The sequence below is a fragment of the Chamaea fasciata genome, unplaced genomic scaffold (genome assembly GCF_029207755.1).
Source record: "Chamaea fasciata isolate MVZ Bird 193981 ecotype frontalis unplaced genomic scaffold, bChaFas1.0.hap1 SCAF_3, whole genome shotgun sequence".
Taxonomy (NCBI): Eukaryota; Metazoa; Chordata; class Aves; order Passeriformes; family Sylviidae; genus Chamaea; species Chamaea fasciata.
The window spans coordinates 4,324,456-4,337,814 of record NW_027094088.1 but is presented as its reverse complement, the minus strand read 5'-3'; positions in this window follow the sequence as shown (position 1 = coordinate 4,337,814).

The window sequence follows — 13,359 nt, the reverse complement described above, 5'->3', positions numbered from 1 at the left end:
TACAATAAAGAAAAAATGTTGGGTTTTTTTTTGTTCATCCTCTTCCAGAAGTTTTTGGTTTTCTTTTGGCAGAAATAGTCTTAATTTTCTACTTTGGCAATTATGTTGAATTATGCTTTATTTAATGTTAATAATGTTTATGGAGTTCTCTCTGAGATGGCTGTGTATCCCTGCTTAAAAATAGATGTTTATAAAAGAACTAAAATTACTTCCTGGCTAGTTGATTGGATCATTGCAATTTTGTTAGACCCATTGTGTACAGAGAGGCAAGTCTCATGTTTTCTGGATGCTCTTTTGAATGCATCAGCCAGGAGCATATCTGACAACATTTATTATTACCAGGAGAGTTTCAGGGAGCTTTGAGTGACAGCTGAAGTACTGAGCTGATTTCCTGTATTGCCATCCCTTAGCCCAGCCTTGGCACTGAACGAGAATTGTATTAATATTTCATAAGATAAGCCTGTGATAACATTTTGAATACAGATTGTGTAGCAGAGAAATGAGAGAAGCAGCCAGGGGCACGTCCTCAGACACCATCAATTTGCCCCAGTGGGCTATGGAGGTGCGCTGCATTTTGACATCGTTCCTTTGAGTACTTCCCACTGGAGAAAACTTCCCTAGTTTTCTCAAACTGTAGACTGTACATAGAATTTAAAACTCCCCAGAGAGCAAAATGTTCTCCTTATTTACTTTTAGGCCTGGGAAGTTGTGCTGGGTTTGTCTGGGGTAAAGTTAACTTTCTTCACAGTGGCTGATGTGGGGCTGTGTTTTGGATTTTTGCTGAACATGGGGCTGATAATATAGAAATGGTTTAGTCATTGCTGAGCAGGGCTTACACAGAGCCAAACGGGATTTTCCATGCTGTCTGGCATCATGCTCAGTGTATAAAGTGGAGGAAAGACGGAGGAAGAGTGGGATGTTTGGAGTGATGACATTTGTCTACCCAAAGAACTGTTACATGTGATGGAGATGGCTGAACACCTGCCTGTCCTTGGGAAACTCTGAATTAATTCCTTGTTTTGCTTTGCTTGCATATGCAGCTTTTGCTTTCCCTATTAAACTGTCTTTACCTCAACCCATGAGTTTTCCAGCTTTTACCTTTCCCTTCTCTCCCTGATCTTGCTGGTGGGGCAGCGAGCTGCCTGAGGCTTGGCTGCGGGCTGAGGTGAAACTATGACAAAAGTCAAGCTGGTTGCTGCTGTTTCAAGGTGTAAAACTGCTGTTTGGGGCAGAAGACAGGTGTGACTGTGCCTCAGCTCTGTGATTCCCTCTGAAGCAGCCCACTAAGGCTCCAGGTCTCTGTCCCAGCCCTTCCTCTTTTCTCTGCTCTTCAATTTCTGTAACAGAAACAGCCCAGCGTAGCCTGGCCTCTGTGACCTTTCACCACAGGATGAGAGGAAATAGAGCTCCAAATTTGGCTACTTACAGGAGGAAACAGCTTTGGAGACACTGCAGAAGTGCAGAGAGGTGACTACACCCGTGATGATCCCTGTGCACCATGGACAGCTCCCCCACTTTCTTGGCTCCATCGCTCTCCTTTCACAACAGATGAATTTTAAATTATCTCTGTACCAATAACATGAACTCAAAAGATATGAGTGGGAGACAGCTGCTTCAAAATATTTTTTCCTTAACTAGGCAGTTGTGAAATTTTCCTTGGTTGTGGACAGAGCAGAAGAGATATCAAGGTTTTTAGCATTCAGGACATCAATTGTGCCTCACAGGGACAGCACTGCGCTTTATCTAAGAAAGTGGGAAGTGAACAAAAATTGCTCTACTTGTTGCCTGAACCTAACCTTAACAGAAACAGCTTTATCCTATCATGGCACCATTGATGTAAGGCTATGCCAATTAAACTGTATCTAGAAAAATATAATTCTTTTAAATATTGATCCATTTTATTCAGTGGCAAGAACCTCTGGTGCTTTGTAACTAATTATAATTTAAATCTTATTATTATTACGATTTAAGATGAGCATGAATTATGAATCCAATCCAGGTTAAAAAGAAAAGATAAAAAGCTCTCTTATGGTACCCTTTCTCAGTGGTTATTTGTATTCAAAATTGGGCTGAATGCTCTTTTTTTTTTTTGGTACCTCAGTTACGAACATTTTGCTTTTATTGACAAACCTGCAGCTTTAGGATGGAAACAGTTTGCAGCTGATTAGGGATGGTGTGCCTGGCAATTTCTTGCTAATCTCTCTTATTATGCCCTTCATAAAAACGGTAGTCATGGTATAAATCCTAGTTTAAATCAATACCTGGAAGTGCTAATCTCCGAAGAGGAAAATGTCAAATACCTCCTGCTGCGTGCAAAGCCTCAAACTCTATGGCATAAACATTAAAGGCTACTGAAATGATTCAGCTTTTTTTTTATTATTATTTTTTCCTTTACACAAGGTATTGCACTTTCTTTTCTAGCATTTCACATGTCATTTACCTTTCTTATATAAACAGTACCTTAATGGTGTTGGATGCGTGACATGTCTGACAGTGACACATGGTCACTGTTCACCCTGTGGAGGAGCCACTGATGGTCCCAGGTATTATCTTTGACTGTGCCTTGAATTCTGGAGTCAGCTTCCTTCCTTGCTCATGGGATCTCTTCTGAGAAAGGTTTCTGAAAGCCCTAAGTGTTAGTTGCATGTGTAAGTGTAGTGTAGCACTTAAATGATCCATGCAAAGAATCCTGCAGCCAAAATGTGTGGCAAATTTAGTTTTGGGACTTTAAACCCAGATTTGAATACTTACCATCAGCATCCCATCCCATCCCCATGACATATAGGTGTTTTTAAACCCCTGCCCTTTGCTCTGCAGTGCCAAAGGGGAAAAGGCAAGTGAGTGAGTCTGAAAGATCACTTAGAAATGAGGACATAGTGTGATTCAAGGTAAAAAGACTTCACCTGCCTGCCCACTGTTTCTGTTCCATCTCTGCAGAAGTATGTGCTCTGGTTTCTAAATTAAATTTGTTCTCATAAAAATATTTCAGTACTTAGAGAGTATTTTTGCTTTTACTGATCTCCTTGGTCCTCTGCAAAGACAAGCTGCTTGAGTTCCATAGTGCATTAGCAAACCTAATTCTATTAAGTACTTTTTTGTAGATTTTTCATGATTGAGATTATCAAACTGAGAAGGACAGAAATTTTCTATATAAATTTTAAAACCTTGGAAATTTTATTTTCATAAATAAAATTTTTATTTTTATAAGCTACATATATGTACCTTATAAGGTACATACAAGTTTGTTTTCATAAGGCACACATATGAATTTTGTTTGTCATTGTGTTAGCTCCGTTGCAAAAACAGCAAGCCAGATTTCAAAAGTCTTTAGTTTCCTTTCATTATGTCCATGGATAAAGAACCATGGATCCATCACTGATTCTATCTCAGCCCCAGGAAGATCCAAGGAGTACTGAGCCATTAGCATCTGCAGATATGTCTCAATGTTCTCTTCATTTCAGAGAGCGGCATTTTCTGAAACACGTTCTAGTAGCCCTTGAAATACAAGCAGCAGAGCGTGCATCAGGCAGAAGTGATTGGGGCTTGGAGGTCTCTGTAATCCTGAGTAACAAATTAACAAAGTATTAACAGATTAGTGACTAAGGCTGCACTAGACTAAAGTTTTACTAGGAAGAGACACCTGAGTTGGGGTGGTGTTCCCCTACTGATGGAATAGCATGAGAGAGGGATGACTGCTAGAAGAGAATCACAGTGTGTGTAAATACAGACACAAATAAACGTATCAGGGGTTGCAGGTACCCCAGGAGTGATTTGGACCCTTAAGAAGTTGGGTTTTTTTGAGATAGGGACAGCTTCTCTTATAAAAGCTCTGTTCTCTTGAGGATTTTTTGACATGTTTTAAAAAAACACCTAACCTGTTTTCAGCTACCATCTTCAATTATACATAGTGGCACTCATTTCTTTCTGTAAATATAGAGTCAGAAAGAATATGTCTAACAGCGAGCATCTTTTTACAGCTCTCCAGCTGGGAGGACTAGCACTATTCTATCATTTCACAAAAGAAGGTGTAGTTTCTGTCTGGCTTTTGGCAACTTTTGGAAGCCAGAAGCAAATAAGTGTTGAAAGCTTCTGAATAGTAAATTTGCAGCTTTATACTTAAGACAGCTACTGCCAGATTCTTTTCACATTAGCAGTCAGCACTGTGTGCAAGCACACTCTGGGGCACAGTCTGCGTGTCTGAGATGACTACCACCAAATAAAAACAGTGCAGAATTGCAATCTGTTCTGCCTCCATTGCATCAGTGGAATTTCTGATGACTTCAGCACAAGTTGTGTTGTCTGATGCAGCTGAAGCAGCGCCTTTGCTCTTCCGGGAATGAAGCAATTTAGTTTTATTTTAAAGGATGGAGGCATTTTGCACCTCAACGTTTTCACATTACAGCAAAGACTAAATGTAATTCAAGTGACCTCTCAGAAATTTGTGTGGTGAATCCAGTAGGTGGGTTGAACCTTACTGTGGCTCCAGGGAACTGTATGATAAATTAATAACTGTTCACCAGTTGGATTTGTTTGCAGAGTCTTTAGGGCATACTCTGATGATGCTCTGCTGAAAAGGCGCTGCATTCCAGCCCTTCCAGATGTACAGAGACTGCATTAGCTGATGATTTAGAGCTGGTGGTAGTTGCTTTGCAAGATACTATGTCAAATATTAGGATCAATAAATATGGAGATGAACACTGGGCAGTTGTAGCAGAAATGGAAACCATCTCAGAGAAACTGCCTGGAAGGAGGCAAACAGGAGGCTTCTTGTTTGCCATGACAGAAATATGCATATTGTTCACACCTTTGCTCAGTTTTTAAATCTCCCATAGCAGTTTCTCACATGGGCTTTGCACACATTTTGGCCCCATCTCTTCCGTATCTGTCTCTTTCCAAACCTTTTTTTTTTTTTTTTTTCCTAAATTTTCATTGGTTAATCAATCTTTCACTTCTTTGCCTCTTTCATTTTCTTCTGCATCCCCATTGCCTTCTCTCCTGGCTTCTCCTTTCCCTCAGCCTCATACGTTCTTTCTTCAGGCACCTTTGCCACTTTGTCTTTATTAATTCCATCTCTACATTTTCCTGGGCAGCATGCAGGGGCCAACTGGCAGGGTGTAATAACTCTTGCCACATCCAAATGGGAGTAGGGCTGAAGCTTCTTGAGCCCTTAAAACCATTCCAGACAGTTCAGAAGGGGAGCTGCAGCTCAGTTTCTTCTTTAGGGAGGCTCTGAGACCCACATCCTTTCCCAAAGAGACCCTCAAGGTACAACTAGAACCTGAGTTGTCATGTTTGGATCAAGGTCTCCTGGACGTTTTGTAGAGAAGGTCAGGTCACGATTCTCTTGCCATATATTTTTGGATTTTTGCCCTCTGTTACCCTTGGTTTAATTAGTCAGAACTGGTAAAGTTAGGTACAAAAGGTACAGGTGTTATCCTGCCAGAAGGATATGTTTTTATAGCAATAATGTGCCGAGTCTTAAATGCCCCTTCTTCATCAGTGCTTTCCCTAGATATGTGATTCTCTGATTGTGTTTTTCAGAGCAGCCCTATCCCTTCTCTTCTGTTTTGGTTGACTGAAAACACCCAGCTGGACTTTGCAGTGTTTGGGCTGACTGTTGGTTCCCATGACTGTCTTAGTTGTTTGGGTTTTTTTTTTTTTAATACCTGCAGCAATCTCAATCTTTCTTGAATCTGAGTGACCAGAATTATTTATGTTATTCCAAATATTCCCAGTGCAACTAATTAAATTCTTGACTACAGAGAAAGCTTGTTTTTGTCAGAAATTTTAGGTGACTAACAATTGCCAATGGCTGTCAGCAGAAAAATAGCTAATAAATACTTGAATTTCAGATGCTCTTTAAGCTTGCAACAAACACTGATTTTAAGATGTAATTTCCTTTAGGCATATGTGAGTAGTTAATATGATTTTTATGCCTTCTTTCCAGAAGTCATTCTCCCCTCCTAGCATTTGCTTGACTTCCCTCTGTACATTCAATAAAAGAAATTCAGATCTGACATCTTAGCCAAACCCTTGGAGGTCAAGAAAGCTGCAATAAGCCCATGTGCCCGGAGCCACAAAGATTTCCTTCTCCTGCTGTTTTGAGGGCCAGCTCACAGCCCGCTCCTGCTTTGATTTGCTGGTGACCTTTCCTTTCTGTGTTCAGCCCTGTGGAGACTCTCATGAGGGATGCTACTGAAACAAAGAGAATCACTTCCTGAGAAGAGAAATGCCAGACCTCAAACAGGCAGCTGAAGAAGCCAAGGATAAATTAGAATACTCTGTTCTTGAGAAGGAAAAGATAGTTTCTCTGACAAAAAATTAGGATCCTTGTAGACTCCAGTCAGTTGCTTCTGGAGAGAACCAACGTGGCACTTTGTGTTTCCTTATAAAGTTCAATGCAAGTGTTTTGACACTGGGTGCCTGATTAAATTAGATATCCCTAATTTATATATGTGTCCCTTGTATGTAGGTGAATGTCACACTGGAATTGAGGGAATTCAGTCTCTGAATTCATGTGTTTAACCACTTCCCCTTGAGGGTATGCAATCACCACACAGGTTCTCTTTTAAAAATCCTTTTGTCAGGACCATCATTTATCATGGATATGTGGGTACTTTTATTAAGATGACTAATACATTACTAGCAAACACTGTTTAAAGAATATTAACAGACTGCTTAATTGTTCCCCAATGGTATAATGGGGACACTTAAACCGTGTCTACACAGCAGTGCCAAGCTGTCATGGTCACATCTTAACCACACTGATTCGATGTGTGACTTTCAAAGTATGAACAGATGAATGGTTCTGGTCCATCTGCACTGGGCTACTTCAGGAAGAAATGGTACCTGCAAGGTAGCAGGAGTGAAAATGAGACGTTAATCTCATCGTGGCTGTCGTTTATGTGACTGGATGGAAGTGAAAAATGAAAAACAAAAAAAAAATCCCTAAACAAATAAATTCCTCTACTCTTTATGAAGGAGGAGTTATTTCCCAGCTGTACCTGTCAAGGAACTTGTTTCAGTAAAGAAGGGAGAGAAGGAGGAGAGTTGTAAACTGATTTACACACGTTTTCATGAAAGCCAGAATAAGGGAAGTTCACAGGTTTTTATCTAAACTGATTCAGTTAAAGAGCTGAAACATTTATTTTTATTTATTTATTTTTTTAATCCCAGTATGTATTCAAGGCTTTTGTAGAATAAAGACAATAATTACCATTAGCGCTAAGCCGCTTTTATCCCCAGAGCTCAAGTGCTTTGGAAGGATGAGTGTTACCAATCTGATTGAATGGTTCCACCTGCCCAGTTAGAGAGGCTTGAGGCAATTGTTGGAAAACCTGGTGAATGGAGCTCAGGCTGTATGGGATGGGACAGTGGGGAAAGACTCCTTGACCTTTTTCTCTGAGACTGTGTCCTACTCCTCAGAGCTGGAGTTACTTGTGTGTATTCTTGTTGGAGTGAGAGTTCACATGAGGTAGAATGTAAAGGAGATAAAGGTTCTTTTATATAAATTCTTTCACTTTTGGAAATTACCTCCATGGAGTATTGAAGGTGAAAATAGCCACTTTTTTGTTTGACTGTCTTGTTTTTCTCTACTGAACAGCACTCTGTCTTTGCCCTGAAATGGTTTAAAAGAAGCTGGAAGGTATTTCTGCTAAAACTCAGTGATGTTCAGTGTTACAAATCACCTCGTTCCCAGGATAAAATCTGTTGAACAGAAGCATCACTGCTCACAGTGCTGTTCTGACTCCTTGGTGTAGCTCAGGAAAATGGGAAGGGTCATTGCTGCTGATTTAATTGAGTTGATTTGTTGAAACAGAGGCAATTACAAATCACCCTGTCAAATCAGTAAAGCAGACAGTGTCACCTGGGCCTCAGAGTACTTTTTATTAAAGGGTTGCCTTGGAAAGGAAGAGAAAATCCAGCAATAGAACTGAAGATGAGGTGGTTAAGATAGAAAACATGCATGAATTTCTTGTGTGAGGGGCTGAATATCCCCACTTGTCCTCTTGGAAAGGTAAAAACCGGATGAATCATGATTTATCTGGTGCCTGAGGTCTTCAGCTGAGAGTGAGGAGTTCTAGGCTCTAATCACTTTTCCAAGACCCTGCTTTATTTTTTATCCAGTGACTCCTGAATATGAAGTGCATAAACAGTCTTTTTACCCAGTCTATGCTTTAGGTGGTTCCAGGCTACAGGATTTAAGCATTGTGTTTCTGGACTTGGTTAAACTTTATCTCCTTGAAGCTTTAAACCCTCTTTGGGATATGGTACTACTGTACATTGGGTCATAAGCCTCAGACACATCACCTAAGATTTGGTTGAGATTTCAGGAGTTTTCAAAATGGAATAAGGGACACATTTTGCTAAGGTTGTTTGAAAATGGAGATTTGAGGGCTTGAATAAGTTCCGTGCTCTTGAAAGCTTTATTCATATTTAGAGATTCATGCTTTTTACTCCTCTCATACTGCTGGACTTTTCCTTAGTGGCTTTTACGTACAATTCAATAGTTCTAGGGGAAAAAAAAAGAAAACAATTCAAAAAATATTTTTCAAATTCCACAGGCCAACGAGCCAAACCAGTAGTGCAGTGAATTGTTAAAAAGCCCTGGTCTTACAGCTGTTGTATGACACATGGTGATGACCTATAACCCACTGTGTTGTCCCTGGGAGAAAGAACTTTGAGGGTGACTGTGAAGGGGAGGAACACCGGAGTGTGCTAGCATTGTTTTATAGAAGCTTTGAGGTAGGCTGAGTCTTTCAGCTGGAGAAACCGAACATCTGGTTATTGACTGTGTTTATTCCTACAGCAGTAAACAGAAGAGTCGAGAACAAAGTCAGAACAAAATCTCTCATTGTATAGATTGCCTGACACGTTGTGCACATTTTGTGCAGCATGGCTGGTGCCACCTCAGTGGAGCCTGTGTGTTTCACCAGCTGTTGGAGTATTACCCACGCAGGAAAGAGCTCAGGAGAGAGGCACTGAAAGATTTAGAGCAATGCCACCTAGTGCTAAAATTAAATCTCCTGAAATAAATAAATAAATAAATGTAAATTTTTTCAGGCTGTATGTTTTTATTTCTTTACTTTTTTTGGCAATTCCACTTGTTAGCATTAAGCTTGGACATCAAAAAACCACCTTGAGGCATAGAGGATTTGCTCACCACCAGCTTGGATTTGCAATTATGGCTCATATCTCACCGAGGGCAGCAGGGAGAGCTGACCAGGGGGAGCCTTCTTGCCTCACTTCTCCTGTCTCATATCAGTTAGTGGCTGGATGCTGATACCACTACTTAGCAGGAGGGTGTGCATCTGAATTTGACCATTTTAAGCCTTTGATGCCTGATTGTGAATCATTTTCCCCCACAACACCTGCTTGAATAAGATGACCATCTGTTCCTTATTTTTTAAAAAAAAATATTTTTTTTGGTGTTGTTCAGCCTATATCAGTTTAATATAAGGACATACTTTGTCCCACATTTTGGCAGTGATCACACAGAGGAGTCTATACAAAGATACAATGATTTGATAAGATCCATGATCGTTGCATAGGAAATAGAACATTGCAGGCTTTCCTTTTCCAGTACTCATTTTTCTGGTTGTATCTTCCCTCCCCCCCCCCCCCCCCCCAAATTTCTTTTCATTTTTCTATTTTTGGGTCATCCAAACAGGTATTCAACATCTGCAATGCATTACTGCGATCCTTTAACAATGAAAAATTTTTAGGACTGTTCTACATTATGCACTTCCATAAGAAGACAGAATTGATGTATTTCCCACTGAGACTGTTTTTATCTCATGATGCCCTTTATGATGTTGGTGAGTCTTCTGTTTAATTTCTTCATGGAAGGTGTCACCATGTTTCAAAGAGATGGCTCCAGAAAGTAACCTGAACAGGATATGATAAACAAAACCAAAATGGTGCCCAAACCACACAGTAAAATAAATTTTAGTTTTCCCACACTAAGATGTTAATTGAAGACTTGCAGTCTCATCTCTTCATTGAGGCTTCTTTATTTTCTACAAGTGAAATAAAGATGTAGCTAAACACCAGGTTCTTGTAGTAGTTTTGAAATGAACTCTTGAGCACAGCCTGCACATGTTTTTGTTGTGTTCATTACAGTCATCTCACGGAAGAAATAGTAGCAGGTAATGCATTTCTTTGTGAACAGAATGATGATAAGACAGGTGTTTAGGCGCTAAGTCATATTTTTTTCCTGGTGATTTACTTGTTCCTTTTTTTTTTTTTTCTTTCTTACTGAAAATTTGCTTTTTTAAATTCAGAATGTGTAGTGGCTTTTTGGTGAATTGTTTAGGAAGCCATGAGTCTGCTTAGTGTGACAATATACATTTATTTCTTAATGACTTGGAAAAGGACAGCACTAGAGAAGCAAAGGTAAGATGTGTTTGTTTTCATGCTAAAAATCCAAATAAAATTATTTCTGCCAGAGGAGAATTTCAAAGAATGAACAGCTTTGTTATCCATCTCCCACTGAATTTCTGTGGGCTTGGTATGGCCTGGCTTTTAGAAAATCCTCAATTTTTCTTTACAAGAGGTTGTTTATTGCTGTTATCTACAGCACAAGCACTTTGGAACCTCTGAGTGGAATTAAGTCTCTTTGTCCAAACAGTAATCACTACACCAGATGCAAGATGAAGGGAAAAAAAAGCTGAGTTTTCATTTCTCCCTTTGCCTTTCCCATTGCTAACCTCTAGCAAACAGATTTTTTGTGGCACAGCTGGTGACAGAGGGCTGGGGTGGTGGGTGGTGGCAGCCCAACCTCAATCTTACCACGCTGGGATGTGGCACGCTGATTCTCCTGATTCCCAAGCCAGGATCTCTGGTAGACTCCTCTGTGCTTTGTTTCCCAGTTTTTAGGTTGTGCCAGCATTCCAGCTTCAGTGCCTCCCTGCTACGAGTGGAAAAACACCACTTAGGTGTTTTAGTTTTCCTTAGGTTTCCACCTTAGGAAAAGGTTTTTAGGCAGAGGCTGAGAATGAGGCACCCAAATGTGACAAAACTGGAAAGGTAGCTATGAAGAGATCCTGAAGGAAATCAATCTCAACAGCGGTAAACATCTGTTAACTTAAAACTGATATTTTGGTGTGATGCTTTAAGCTATTTTGTGGATTTCCTTTTAATTCCTGCTGACATGAGGGGAAAGCTGCTGGTCTGTAGCCTTATCCAGGGTGGGAGGTGAGCTGCAGGTGTGTGAAATTTGTACTAGGAAGATCACAGACTAATTCACCTCAGTCATTAACCAAGCACCTTAAGTCTGGTAGTACTTGGCCGCTGAATTGTGAGACAGTCGAACAAAGCTGCCCAGCAGAGATGGTGGAGATCATTTGCTTGGATTTGCCTGTACTTTTCTATGGGCTGCAAGGCTTTAATTTGCTATAAAAATACAGAAACTTAGTAAGTTTCAGCAAAAGGATATTTATATGAAGAAGTTGTTACGTGTTTATTTTCCTATCAACAAGTAGAACAAAGTCATGGAAGAGTTTAATTTGCCTTTTAGAAACTTGAAATCTCAAAGATAAACTTGAAAGAAACCTATATTTATCTGGATATATGATGCCACATGTCTAATTTATGAATGCAAAATTAAGTCTGTTAATAGGGAGCTTTAAGCTCAGATGGGGATAACTTCTTTTATTTTCAATCTTGACTTTATAAGTTACTTTTATGTGATTATTCCTCTTGGTTTTTCTTTAAAACCAAGTCCTGAGAAATGGATTATGGGTTTTCTTCTGAGGAGTTTTTTTTGGTTGGGGTGGGGTTTTTTTGTGGTTTTTTGGGGGGGGGAGTTTGTTGGGTTTTTTTGTTTTGGGGTTTTTTTGGGGGGGGTTGTTTGTTTTGGTTTTTGTTTGGGGTTTGTTTGTTTTGGTTGGAAGTGAAGCCTGAGATTTTAATGTGTGGAAATAAAAAAATTCTATAAACATATACATTTCATATACATGATCATGAACTGCTAAGATAAAAATTATCAAAACTTCTCTGAGGGGCATAATATGTTTGAATAAATGAAGTCTAAAATGAGAACCAGAAGATCTTTCAACACTTATTTGTTAGGAATCAAACACTCCCCAAAAATTGTCATGGAACTGTCAACACCACATGTGAGTTATGATTGCAATAAATTGCATTTTTGGGGACAGCTGTTTTGTTTTATTGTTTGAGCCAAATGTTCACTATTACTGTTCCACAAAGTTGAAGAGCTCATTATTATTTATGTCCCACCTGCATGTTGTCACCCATTTCTCTCTGTCAAGGAGATGAACAGTTCCAAGGGCTCAGAAAGCTGAACAAACTGTAATTACTGCATTCTATTGCTCAGCATTTCTGTAATTAATTTGAGACACAGTTGGGAGCTTCCCCAAGTGAAGTTAGATTAGTTAGTAATTGATGAAACTTTCATCACCTGTGTGGGTGGATCTCTTGGAGATCAACTTTCTGGATCTTTTGATGTTTTGTTTTGAATTCTAATTTTTTTTTTTTTCCTGATGGATGATCTCTGTCCCTAACTCCACATATCCAGTCGTTTTCTTTGCCCAATCACTCCCATGGTCAACAGACATCATTTTACCTTGGGGTTTCTTGTACCGTTTTCCCTAAGTCTGTTGTTGGATTTTCATTTTGTTTTGGCTTTTTTTTTTTTTTTTTTTTAATGCTACTATTTCCAGGTCTGGCTTAGAAGCTTTCTCTCACCCTTTGTTATCTTCTAAAATGTCACTGAGACCATCTGCTCCAAACTGACTCTGCTGAGCAATTCTAGTTCTCTAAGACCATTTGCACAGACATTATTTTTGCAGACAGACTGTCTTCAGCAAAGACTAAGTAGCAGGAAAAAAGCAAATAAGTCTGGCAAAAGTGGCAAGCAAATCCTTTTAAAATAAATGAGCCACGTATTTTTATTACTTTTAGTACCTCTTTGCCATAGCTGCCTAAGCTGAACATTTGTCTACGTGGATGTTAAGCAGCGGCTAAGAGTCGGATTCAGGAAACAACTTCTGTGCTTGGATAATCATATTCCTACTTAGCAAACAGATATGTTTGCTAAATGTACATGCCATAGTCTCTTGAGCCTTTCAGCACGGGCCCAACCTCAAACCCTTCCATCAAGGGCTTTATTTTTCTGTTTTGTAAATGTATATTTTACCCGTGAGCTATTTCTCTCTGTTGATTTTGGATTGTACCCTCATTAAGTGAGCGTAGGGGATTATGCTCACTGGTTATCTCAATAGTTTTCACTTCCCTGTCAGGTACCATGCTGCTTAACAGCCCCTCTGGTTCTTATGTCTGGGAGTAATAAATCAAAAATAAATCAAAACCCAAACTGCTCGAAGAGGTAATTACACC